We start from the raw sequence: 14,018 nt of genomic DNA on the forward strand, positions 1-14,018 counted from the left end.
CTGGTTTGCATCTAATACGGTCCACATTTCAGAAGGATAGGTGATTAAGGAAGGGACTGAGAAAGAGAGGATGTTAACATCTGCAGGCAGTAGTTGAAAGACAATAGGTACAGGAATAGGCCATTCGGCCCTTCGAGCCAGCAACGCCATTCAATGTGATCATGGCTGATCATCCCCAATCAATGATTTAGATGAAGGGATTATTGTTACTTAAAATTGGAGAATTCAGTGTTCATACCATTGGATTGTAGGCTAGCCAAGCGGAATTTGAGATGCTGTTCCTCCAGTGAGCATGTGTCCAAGGTCAGAGAATGTTGAGAGTTACAATGGGAATTGGGAGAGAGTATAGTTACAACTGTTTTGCCGAACACATACGCTTTTTCCGTTTGTTAACCATTTTCCACTGCTCGTGCAGATTTCTCCCCTCTCCCTTTCCACATACATTAATTCATCTCGCTTCACAATTTGCAACTCTTATTTCCTTTTATTTCACACCTGTCTTTTCATCTCTGGTCTTTCTCCAATTATCAACCTATCAAAAACTCCCCTCACCTGTATCCACCTTACTTACCAGGCTTTGACCTGTCCTTCCTCTTGTCCACATTTCTCCACACTCACGGCCACCACAATCAGCCTGAAGAAAGGTCCAGACTTGAAATGTCACCTATCCATGTTCTCCAGAGATGATGGTTGACCCACTGAGTTCCTCCAGCACATTGTCTTATTCTGATATTCTGTTTGGATCATTCTAATTAGGGGGCAGGAGCAGTCAGGATGAGGGTTGTTGTTGTAGTAGCGGGAGCCAAGGCTACTGATTCAGATGGTGTTTAGTTTCTCTCTTTGAATACACAGATCTAAGGCGTCAATACTCAGAGCTCCTGACACAATGGGACGACTACCAATTGTTCCAACTGACAAAATTCTATCGGGAGAGACTGAAACAGGCAATTGAAGAAGGGGTTGAACGTCTCAGCCTCATGATGAGGCCTCAGGGATATTTAAGTGAACAAGAACACGGGGTAAGTGGAAGGATCACGGTGACTTCTGTTTCCTGTCACAGAACTAATGCCACCGAGGGGGGTAGAGTGACCAATATCAGTCACACTCACCTCGCACTCCCTGGGTTGAACAGTGCAATGGAGGCACTGATCTCTGATCAGTTTGTGTCCTGTAGATCTGGTATCAGGAATACAACCTGTGACCTGGGGATTTCTGAGAAATGTCCATTCTGATCCAGCTGTTCTCCCTACACATGCATCTTAGCACAACGGTCAGGGGGCAGTAAACTCGTAAACCTGAATCAAAAACGACAATCCGTTTCAAGTTTCATTGGTCACATTTAGTTCAGTTCACTAAACCACAGAGGACATTGGGCAGAAGCACAAGGAACTGCAGATGCTGGTTTACAAATAAAAACACAATGTGCTGCGCAAAATAACTGTTTACGGAGATGCTGTCAGACCTGCTGAATTATTCTAAGACATTGAACTGTTCGCTTATCATTCAATTGACAAATACAATAACCTAATGTACATTTGCTAAAAATCTACAATATAAACAAACGTCAGTTATTTACGCATCTGTGGAAAGAGAAGCCGCGTTAATGTGATGTGAAAGGTGATGAGCTGCAGGAAGTGTACAAGAGAGGGATGTCTTTGATCGGGTAGAACTGAGGTAGGTATTGAAATAAAGTTATCTGATCAATGAGTGAATGCGGGGTCAGCAAGGGTAAGAATGTAAATAAATGAACATAACAGTTTCAAAATGCAGAGCAGGATGAAATGCAGGCTGGACTGGACACATCCATTTCCAGTGGGATACAGTCCATGTGAGGCCAAAAGGAATTGGATTAATGTCACATCAATTTCAACACAGCCACCATTGGCCTGAATGGCCTGTTCCCGTGCTGTACTCTGCTGTGTTCTTGGACACTGCCAGGTGTGAAGTGAGTTTCCCACTGTCAGGACTCTGGGAGTACACAGTTTGTCAGCGCAGTGTCATGGGTGTATGAAAAGTCACTATGCTCAAAACTAGCAGAATATCCCATCACTGAACAGCTAATTCCCTCCCCATTAGCATTGTCTCAGTCACATCTCCACATATTCATTGTTGTTCTTCAGAGTGTCGCTGAGCTCGTGGTAAATGGAAACCGCAGAGACAGTTCCACACTCTTCCTGAGTCTGGTGATGGCGAAGGGTAACCGGGCCCGGCGGGTGATGTGGGAATCCTTTGTGAAAATGCAGAATGAATTACCAAAGCTGGACAATATACTGAGAGAAATCCAGGAACTCGGTACGGTAAATCAAGACACTGAACTGAATATCACATTGAAACACTCGAGTTAACAATGTTATTCAAGTCTGGTATAATGAATGCTTGTTGATTTGAACAGGTCCTGATCCACAAGAATACATGAAGATCATCACAGGTTTATCTGAATTACCCTCTCATATGGAAGGTGAGTGTTGAAATGTGCAGTTCACACCAATTACTTGGTAGATACAAGATCCATTTATTTGTCACATGTGCCAGTTGGCACAGTGAAATGTATTCACCATACAGCCATACAGTAAAAGTAAAGAACACAACATAGAGTTGAAAGAATCTATATTACTAAATAGAAACATAGAAAATAGGTGCAGGAGTAGGCCATTCGGCCCTTCAGACTGCACCGCCGTTCGATATGATCATGGCTGATCATCCAACTCAGTATCCCATTCCTGCCTTCTCTCATAGAAACATAGAAAATAGGTGCAGGAGTTGGGCATTCGGCCCTTCGAGCCTGCAGCGCCATTTAAATATGATCATGGCTGATCATCCAACTCGGTATCCTGTACCTGCCTTCTCTCCTTACCCCCTGATCCCTTTAGCCACAAGGGCCACATCTAACTCCCTCTTAAATATAGCCAATGAATTGCCTCAACTACCTTCTGTGGCAGAGAATTCCACAGATTCACCACTCTGTGTAAAAAATCATTTTCTCATCTCGGTCCTAAAAGACTGCCCTCTTATCGTTAAACTGTGACCCCTAGTTCTGGACTTCCCCAACATCGGGAACAATCTTGCTGCATCTAGCCTGTCCAACCCCTTAAGAATTTTGGGTTACACAAAAAAAGCTGGAGAAACTCAGCGGGTGCAGCAGCATCTATGGAGCGAAGGAAATAGTCAACGTTTCGGGCCGAAACCCTTCTTCAGACCCTTAAGAATTTTGTAAGTTTCTATAAGATCCCCCCTCAATCTTCTAAATTCTAGCGTGTACAAGCCGAGTCTATCCAGTCTTTCTTCATATTAAAGTCCTGCCATCCCAGGAATCAGTCTGGTGAACCTTCTCTGTACTCCCTCTATGGCAAGAATGTCTTTCCTCAAATTAGGAGACCAAAAACTGTACGCAATACTCCAGGTTTGGTCTCACCAAGACCCTGTACAACTGCAGTAGAACCTTCCTGCTCCTATACTCAAATCCCTTTGCTATGAAAGCTAACATACCATTCGCTTTCTTCACTGCCTGCTGCACCTGCATGCCTACTTTCAATGACTGGTGTACCATGACACCCAGGTCTTGTTGCATCACCCCTTTTCCTAATCGGCCACCATTTAGATAATAGTCTGCTTTCCTGTTTTTGCCACCAAATTGGATAACCTCACATTTATCCACATTATACTGCATCTGCCAAACATTTGCCCACTCACCCAGCCTATCCAAGTCACCCTGCAGTCTCCTAGCATCCTCCTCACAGCTAACACTGCCCCCCAGCTTAGTGTCATCCGCAAACTTGGAGATGTTGCCTTCAATTCCCTCATCCAGATCATTAATATATATTGTAAATAGCTGGGGTCCCAGCACTGAGCCTTGTGGTACCCCACTGCCTGCCATTGTGAAAAGGACCCGTTTAATCACATTGAATGGCGGTGCTGGCTCGAAGGGCCGAATGGCCTACTCCTGCACCTATTGTTTATAGTCTAAATTGCTGTTGATGTGTAGGGAGTGAATGCGAAATTGGGGTCGGTCGGCCATGATCACATTGAAAGGCGGTGCTGGCTCGAAGACCCTATTGACCCTGTGGCAAAATAGTCCATCTTATAAATAACCTGGACGCAGACGGAAACACACGCTCACACGCTCACACACCCACACACGCACACACAAACACGCCCAGTTACCCTTTAAATAGAGGTCAGCTGAGAACAGTCCTTTCCACAAGTATAAAAATAAAGCATCTTTAGGTTTTGATTTAAAAAAACAAAAAAAAACAAACACAAATATTTATCCCAAGACAGTCAATGGTGGCTGGTCGGCAGAGGTTCCCTCAGCCTCTGCCTCGCCTCTGGTGACGGGTCCTGCGAGTTCTTTTCATCACCGTGGTGAACTTGAAAGGCTTGTGGTGGTCTTCCTTGTCCTTGGGTAGCCTCTTCATGAAGTGCACCTCCCTCAGGTTCTGCTCCGTCTTGGAGCCCTTCCTGGGGCGCCCCTTCCTGGTGAACCCAGGTACCAGCCCTTGTACTTGGCTGACATCAGGGCGGTGTAGTTGTTCTCCAGCACCTCCTCCACGAACACGCACTCGCGGTTCTTCCCGTTCAGCTGCGTGAAGAGAGACGAGGCGGTCAGAGGAGCCCACACACAGAGAGGCAACACACAATAGGTGCAGGAGTGGGCCATATACACGGCCCTTCGAGCCAGCACCGCCATTCGATGTGATCATGGCTGATCATCCACATTCAGTACCCCGTTCCTGCCTTCACCTCATTCAGCTCTGGATGCTTTCAAGAGAGAGCTAGACAGGGGCTCCTAAAGATAGCGGAGTCGGGGGATATGGGGAGAAGGCAGGACCGGGGAACTGATTGGGGATGATCAGCCATGATCACATTGAATGGCGGAGGGCCGAATGGCCTCTACTCCTGCACCTATTGTCTATTGTCAATGTGATCAGGGCTGATCATCCACTTCACTGTACCTCGACTTTTTCTCACAGAGAGTTGTGAGTCTGTGGAATTCTCTGCCCCAGAGGGCGGTGGAGGCCGGTTCTCTGGATGCTTTCAAGAGAAAGTTAAATAGAGCTCTTAAAGATAGCGGAGTCAGGGGATATGGGGAGAAGGCAGGAACGGGGTACTGATTGGGGATGATCAGCCATGATCACAGTGAGTGGTGGTGCTGGCTCGAAGGGCCGAATGGCCTACTTTAGCCACAAGGGCCACATCTAACTCCCTCTTAAATATAGCCAATGAACTATCCCTGTCCCTGCTCTTACACTCAAATCCTTTTGCTCAGAACCTCCCTGCTCTTATACTCAAATACTTTTGCTGTTGGATCTTGACTGCTTTTGGCCCATTGTGCTGCAATTTCCGAGAGAACGCCGCCACCTACGGCCATCATTTTTGGCCACCTCGCTCAGAGCCCCCCCTCCACCTTCCGTGACCGGAGGATTTTTCCCATCGATGAAAAATCAGAGATATTAATGTTTTAATAAAATTCGCAATTCTCTCAGCTGCCCTCGCTGGCAGCAGGGTGGCGGGACTAAAACCTGGAAGTGTAGTCCCTCACTCAGTCTCTGCAAGAACCAGGAAGCAAGAGGGTCACAGCTCTCTGAGCTGTGAATAACACTGAACGCACATCTACTTCACGATGAGCCCCCTCGATGCTGCTGCCCAATTGTTTGCCTCGCATTTTTAAAAAGTTTGTGTTCACAAAATGAATTTTGGTTGTCAGGTGGCTGCAGCCCAATTGTTTGCCTTGCCTTGGCTTTTTAAAATCATTGCAACAGTTGGCTGCAAGCCCAAGAATCCATTCGGCCCACAATGTCTATACTAGCCCTCTGGAAACCAATACCTTTGGCCCACAACACCCATACTAGTGCAACAGAAAGCACCCACCCCACCAACTGGCGAGCCCCACACACTCCTGGTAGGGTCCCGACACACTAAGAAACCCCACACACTCCTGGTAGGGTCCCGGCACACTGGCGAGCCCCACACACTCCTGGTAGGGTCCCGGCACACTGTAACTCCATACACTCGTAGAGTCATAGAGTAATACAGTGTGGAAACAGGCCCTTCAGCCCAACTTGCCCACCGCGGTCAACAATGACCCAGCGACACTAGTCCCACCTGCCTGTGCTTGGTCCATAACCCTCCAAACCTCTCCTGCCCGTGTACCTGTCCAACTGTTTCTTAAATTTTGGGATATTCCCAGCCTCAACTACCTCCTGTGGCAGCTTGGTCCATAAACCCACCACCCTTTATGTGGAAAAAGTGACCTCACGGATTCCTACTAAATCTTTTCCCTTCACCTTGAACCCATGTCCTCTGGTCCTCGATTCCTCTACTCTGAGTAGGAGTCTGTGCATCTACCCGATCTATTTCTCTCATGATTTTGTACACCTCTATAAGATCAACCGTCATCCTCCTGCTCTCCATGGAATAGAGACCCAGCCTACTCAACTTCTCCCTGTAGCTCACACCCTCTAGTCCTGACAACATCCTCGTCAATCTTTTCTGAACCCTTTCAAGTTTGACAATATCTTTCCTGTAACACGGTGCCCAGAACTGAACACAATATTGTAAATGTGACTTCACCAACATCTTGTACAACTGCAACATGACCTCTCTACTGCTTTACCCAGTACTCTGACTGAAGCAGGCCAAAGTGCCAAACACCCACACACTCCTGGATATAGTCCTGACACACTGTGTAACCCCACACACTCCTGGATGTGTCCTGACACACTGTGTAACCCCACACACTCCTAGATGGGTCCTGACACACTGTGTAACCCCACACACTCCTGGCAACATCCTGACACACTGTGTAACCCCACACACTCCTGGATGTGTCCTGACACACTGTGTAACCCCACACACTCCTGGATGTGTCCTGACACACTGTGTAACCCCACACACTCCTGGCAACATCCTGACACACTGTGTAACCCCACACACTCCTGGATGTGTCCTGACACACTGTGTAACCCCACACACTCCTGGACACACTGTGTAACCCCACACACTCCTGACACACACACTGTGTAACCCCACACACTCCTGGATGTGTCCTGACACACTGTGTAACCCCACACACTCCTGGCAACATCCTGACACACTGTGTAACCCCACACACTCCTGGATGTGTCCTGACACACTGTGTAACTCCACACCCTCCTGACAACATCATGACTCATTGTGTAACCACATAAACCGTGCTTGAATCACTGATTAGTACCTCATGTCCCAGTACAATGCGTGTCAACATTCTGGACTCAACATTGATCACAATATGTTTCAATGATCAGCATCACCTTTCCCTTCCATTCCCACCCCCCCCCCTCACCTTCCCCCCCTCCCTCTCTCTCTCCCATCTTTCCTTCTTCCCTCTCTCTCCTTCTCCATCTCTTCTCTCCTCCTCTCTCTCTGCTGCCCTTCCTCTCCTCTCCCCCCTCTTCGTCTCTCCTCCCGCTCTCTCTCTCTCTCTCACCCTCCCCCTTCCCCAACTCCCAATCTCTTCCTCCTCACCTCTCTTTGCCTCTCCCCTCTCCTCCATGTCCCATTCCCTCTCCCCGTACACCCCTCCCCTCCCCCGTCCCCCCTGCATCCCTCCGTCTCCCTCTCTCCTCCCCCTCACACCCTCCCCCCCCCCCCCCCCCCCCCCCCCCCCCCCCCCTTTGCTGCCTGAGCTGTTGGGTATTTCCCTCCAGTTGCCCCTCTGACAGAACACCCAATGCCCTTTACTGTGAAATCTGTGCCCAGCAGATCAACACTGAGTTCTTCAAAGTCTGTGTTCATAGAAACATAGAAATTAGGTGCAGGAGTAGGCCATTCGGCCCTTCGAGCCTGCACCGCCATTCAATATGATCATGGCTGATCATCCAACTCAGTATCCCGTACCTGCCTTCTCTCCATACCCCCTGATCCCCTTAGCCACAAGGGCCACATCTAACTCCCTCTTAAATATAGCCAATGAAGTGGCCTCAACTACCCTCTGTGGCAGAGAGTTCCAGAGATTCACCACTCTCTGTGTGAAAAAAAGTTCTTCTCATCTCGGTTTTAAAGGATTTCCCCGTTATCCTTAAGCTGTGACCCCCTGTCCTGGACTTCCCCAAACTCTGAAACATCTTCCTGCATCTAGCCTGTCCAACCCCTTAAGAATTTTGTAAGTTTCTATAAGATCCCCTGTTCTAAATTCTAGAGAGTATAAACCAAGTCTATCCAGTCTTTCTTCATAAGACAGTCCTGACATCCCAGGAATCAGTCTGGTGAACCGTCTCTGCACTCCCTCTATGGCAATAATGTCCTTCCTCAGATTTGGAGACCAAAACTGTACGCAATACTCCAGGTGTGGTCTCACCAAGACCCTGTACAACTGCAGTAGAGACCTCTCTGCTCCTATACTCAAATCCTTTTGCAATGAAAGCTAACATACCATTCGCTTTCTTTACTGCCTGCTGCACCTGCATGCCTACCTTCAATCCCAAACCCAAACCCAAATTCAAACCCAAAATAAATGCAAGCTGTGTTTGCCACAGGAGAATCAACTATAGAACCACGCAGGGACTAGTAAACTGTCCGGGGAATGGTCTCACTTTCACAATCTGCTTGGCTGGTGATTTGCTCAGCCTTGGCTCATTGTCATCTCCTGTGTCTGTGACCAGGTTTACCTCACTCCACGGAAATCCATCAGTGAATTGATTTAACTGAAGGGCATTGAACTCGTTCTTGTATTCTTGAATGTTGAGTTTTGAGTTGAGCCATCTAACATTGTGTCCATTATCTGCCTGTTCCCGTGCAAGATGTTCAACAGAAACACAAGGAGACTCTGCGAGCACAGACTGAAACGCTGAGTGTGAACACCATCCTGATGAATGAGAAGGTTAAGGTTTACCAGCTGCTTGATCGATACGCTGAGCTCACAATCATCTCCACTGTTCGAGATCGGACACTGGTGGAACATGAGCTGCTGGCAAGAGGCCGGGACCATGAAGAGTGGAGAGAGGAATGTCTACGGGGAAAACTGGAAAAAATCAGGACTGATCAATTGTTCCACACAGCAGCTTTTCCCGAAGTAAATCCGGATCTGGGAGTTCAGCAGCAGCGGCCGGAGTTCCGGGGATCGGGAAAACAACAATGGTGCAGAAGATTGTTCATGACTGGGCCACAGGGAAAATATACCAACAATTCCAGTTTGTCTTCAGTTTCAAATTCAGGGATTTGAACATGATTAAAGACAGAGTAACCCTGAAGGAGCTGATTCTGGAGCAATATCCTTACTTTGGGAATATCCTGGGGGAGGTCTGGAAGAACCCAGAGGGATTGCTGTTTATATTCGACGGTCTGGATGAATTCAAGGGTGGAATCGATTTTGCTGACAGTCGGAGAGATACAGAACCTAAGCACCAGTGCCCAGATCCCGAGCAGTGGTGTGAAGTGTCTGACATTGTGTACAGTTTAATCCAGCACAAGCTGCTCCCAGGGTGTTCAGTGCTAGTGACCACCCGCCCCACTGCGTTACATTTACTGGAAAAGGCAGAGATCCGTATCCGGGCTGAAATCCTGGGATTTGATGGTGAGGAACGGAAGGAATATTTCACCAGGTATTTTGAAGATCAGTCGGTGGCAGCAGCTGTTTACAAACATGTGAAGGAGAACGAGATCCTGTACACCATGAGCTACAACCCCTCCTACTGCTGGATCCTCGGCCTGACACTGGGCCCCTTCTTCACACAAACACACCGGGACCCGCAGCGAGTTCCCAAGACCATCACACAACTATATTGCTGCTTTATTTACAACATCCTGAAAAACCACGGCCGTGAGATTGAGAGCCTCCGTGAGGTGTTACTGAAGGTTGGTCAGATGGCCTTCACTGGAGTGGCCGAGAAGAACATTGTGTTCACAGATGGAGATTTGATCAAATACAATCTGCAGCCTTCCCAGTTCCTGTCCGGGTTCCTGATGGAACTTTTGGAGAGAGAGGATTCAGCCCGGAGCGTGGTGTACACCTTCCCGCACCTCACCATCCAAGAGTTTGTAGCCGCACTCGCACAATTCCTGACTGTAGATCCCAGGAATATCGTGAAACGCCTGTCTGAAGCCCACAGCACGACAGACGGGCGATTTGAAGTATTTCTCCGTTTTGTCGCTGGTCTCTCCTCCCCACGGGCAGCTCGGGTCCTGGAGGAGTTTCTGGGTCCATTTCCTAATGAAACAACCTGCCGAGTGATTGACTGGGTGAAGGAGGAGGTTAAACGTCAGATTAGAAATGCAGGGAGTATGCTTGGTAAAAGGAGGCTCCTGAACACGCTGCACTACCTGTTTGAGTCTCAGAATCCTGCACTGGCTAAGGAGACACTGGGATCTGTGGAAACACTTTCATTTAGTGGACTGGGACTGACCCCGATTGACTGTGCGGTCCTGTCTCATGTCATCGGGCCCTGTGATACAATCAAACATCTCGATCTGGGGAACTGCCGCATTCAGTGTGAAGGCCTCAAGCGGCTGGGACCTGCTCTGCACAAGTGTCAGCACTTGGGGTAACTGTCCGTTTGATGCTAACACTGAGCTGTATAATTGTTTCACTATTTTGTTCTTCCATCCAGCACCCCTTCCATGGGGCCGGTTGTCACTGTGCACAGCACCCCTCCTATGTTACATTCCTTCGATTTGGTGGTGGTCGACTGTCCTCTCCTCCCCCGGTTGCCGTTGGTCAACTCCGCCCTCTCCTCCCCAGGGTCGCTGGTGGTCTACTCAGCTACACTCCCCCCCGGGTCACCGGTGGCCGACTCCCCCCATCTCTCCCCTGGATCGCCGGTGGTTGACTCCGTCACCACTGGGTCAGAAGTGTTGCAGCTGTTCTCAGCATGGGATACTTTTCTCAATTATCAGGGAATGAAAATAAGTGGTGAAATTCACCAAACACTCCAACCACAGAGATGCATTCAATAATTTGTTGAGGCTTCCAGAAATATCAGTTTTGTTATCTCTGCCCCGGGTTTGTATCAGTTTGTTTTTTGCTGTCTTAACTCTGGAGTTAAAGGGGAAGTGAGCACAGGAAAAGGAACAAAGGACTATCAAATTAATGGGAAGGAAAGTTTGAGGAGGGATAAGAGAGTACGGTCCAGGCCAATCGTGACAGGTATGAGAGAGGAGGTGAATATCGAGTTCAAGGTGTTGTATATGAATGCGTAAAGGATAAGAAATAAAGTGGACGAGCTTGAGGATCAGTTAGAAATTGGCAAGTATGATCTTGTGGGAATTACAGAGACATGGCTGTAAGAGGGCCAGGGTTGGGAATCTGAATATTCAAGGGTATACGTCCTATAGAAAAGACAGACAGGTGGGCAGAGGGGGTGGGATTGCCCTGTTGGTGAGAAATGAAATTCAGTCCCTTGCGATGTGTGAAATAGAGTCAGGAGATGTGGAGTCAGTATGGATAGAACTAAGAAATTGTAAGGGTAAAAAGACCCTAATGGGAATAATCTACAGGACCCCCAAACTGTAGCCTGGACAGAGGGCTGTAAAATGAGAAATCAAAAGTTAAAATTGGCATGGAGTAAAAGTAATGCTGTGGTTGTTATAGGAGATTTCAACATGCAGGTAGACTGGGAAAATCAGGTTGATACTGGACCCCAAGAAAGGGAGTTTGTGGAGTGCCTCCGTGATAGATTCTTAGAGCAGATTATATTGGAGCCTACCAGGGACAAGGCAATTCTGGATTTAGTGTTGTGTAATGAACCGGATTTGATAAAGGACCTCAAGGTTAATGAGCCATTAGGAGGCAGTGACCATAACATGGTCAGGTTTAATCTATACTTGGAGAGGGAGAAGATAGATCGGAGGTGTCAGCGTTACAGTTGAATAAAGGGGACTATGGGGCCATGAGGGAGGAGCTGGCCAAAGTTGACTGGAAAGATACATTAGCAGGGATGACAGTGGAACAGCAATGGCAGGTATTTCTGGGAATAATACAGAAGGTGCAGGATCAGTTCATTCCAAAGAGGAAGAAAGATTCCAAGGGGAGTAAGGGACGACCATGGCTGACAAGGGACACCAGGGACAGTATAAAAATTAAAGCACAGAAATACAAAGTAGCAAAGATGAGTGGGAAGCGAGAGGATAGGGTGATGTTTAAAGAACAGAAGATAACTAAAAAGACAATGCGGGGAAAAAAGATGAGGTACGAAGGTAAGCTAGCCAAGAATATAAAGCAGGACAGTAAAAGCTTCTTTAGGTATGTGAAGAGGAAAAAAAAATTAAGACCAAAGATGGACACTTGAAGACCGAAAGAGGTGTATGGTAATATGGGGAACAAGGAAATGGCAGATGAGTTGAACAGGTACTTTGGATCTTTCACTAAGGAGGACACAAACAATCTTCCTGATATAGTAGTGGCCAGAGGATCTGGGGTGACGGACAAACTGAAGGAAATCCACATTAGGCAGGAAATGGTGTTGGGTAGACTGAAGGCTGATAAATCCCATCATAAAATATGAGATAGCCGAACATTTGGATAGCAGTAACAGGATCGGTCCGAGTCAGCGTGGATTTATGAAGGGGAAATCATAGTTAACTAATTTTCTGGAATTTTTTGAGGATGTAACTAGGAAAATGAAAAGGGTGAGCCAGTGGATGTGTACCTGGACTTTCAGAAAGCATTTGAGAAGGTCCCACATAGATTAGTGGGCAAAACTAGAGCACATGGTATTGGGGGTAGGGTGCTGACATGGATAGAAAGTAGGTTGGCAGACAGGAAACAAAGAGTAGGGATTATCAGGTCCCTTTCAGAACGGCAGGCAGTGACTAGTGGGGTACCGCAAGGCTCGGTGCTGGGACCGCGGGATTAATGTGAGGTTATCCACTTTGGTAGCAAAAATAGTAAGGCTGATTACAATCTAAATGGTGTCAAGTTGGGAAAAGGGACAACGGGATCTGGGGGTCCTTGTTCATCAGTCACTGACAGTAAGCATGCAGGTACAGCAGGCAGTGAACAGAGTGAATGGCTTGTTGGCCTTCATTACAAGAGGTGTTGAGTATAGGAGCAAAGAGATCCTTCTGCAGTTGTATAGGGCCCTAGTGAGACCACAGCTGGAGTATTGTGTGCAGTTTTGGCTCCAACTTTGAGGAAGGACATTCTTGTTATTGAGGGAGTGCAGTGTAGGTTTACAAGGTTAATTCCAGGGATGGCGGGACTGTCATACGCTGAGAGAATGGAGTGGCTGGTGCTTGTACACTCTGGGTTTTAGAAGGATGAAAGGATATCTCATTGAAACGTATAAGATTATTAAGGGTTTCGACGCAGCAGAGGCAGGAAATATGTTCCCAATGTTGGTAGAGACCAGAACCAGGGTCACAGTTTAAGAATAGGAGGTAAGCCATTTAAAACAGAGACTAGAAAACACTTTTCTCTGAGGGTGGTGGAGGCCGATTCTCTGGAGGCTTTCAATAGAGAGTTAGATAGAGCTCTTAAAGATAGCGGAGTCAAGGGATACGGGGAGAAGGCAGGAACAGGGTCCTGATTGTGGATGATCACCCATGATCACAGGGAATGTCGGTGTTGGCTCGAATGGCCTATTGTCTATTGCTTATTATCTATTGTCTATTATCTTTTTGTATTTAGACTAGGAAACAACAACCTGGGAGACTCCGGAGTGAAACTGGTGTCTGAGGCTCTGAGGAACCCGGGCTGTAAAATAAAGATACTGGAGTAAGTCCCAGACTGTGAGAGATTGTGTTTACACTCACTGGGTGTCTGACACTGAACATTAATATGATCAGTAATTGTGTCACTGATAAACACTGGGGATTTGCACCGTCTCCTGTCTCTCTGTGTCCCTCACCCTCTCACTCTCTCACCTCCAGGCTGGGCAGTGTCGGCCTCACAGATTCTGGAGCCGAGGTTCTCGTCTCCGCTCTCAAGACAAAGCCCTCATTGACGGAGCTGGAGCTGTCACACAACTCCCTCACAGACCGATCTGTCCCCGCCCTCCGCCGCCTCATAATGACCCTCCCAAAACTTGAGCGGATCTGGTGAGTAT

The 14,018-nt window shown here is 47.6% G+C and overlaps 1 pseudogene; it reads left to right on the forward strand.

The window, feature by feature from the left end:
- Nucleotides 1-14,018, forward strand: part of LOC129693896 (NACHT, LRR and PYD domains-containing protein 3-like) — a 29,839-nt pseudogene that overhangs the window by 14,268 nt on the left and 1,553 nt on the right.

The sequence above is a fragment of the Leucoraja erinacea genome, unplaced genomic scaffold, assembly GCF_028641065.1.
Source record: "Leucoraja erinacea ecotype New England unplaced genomic scaffold, Leri_hhj_1 Leri_463S, whole genome shotgun sequence".
Lineage (NCBI taxonomy): Eukaryota > Metazoa > Chordata > Chondrichthyes > Rajiformes > Rajidae > Leucoraja > Leucoraja erinaceus.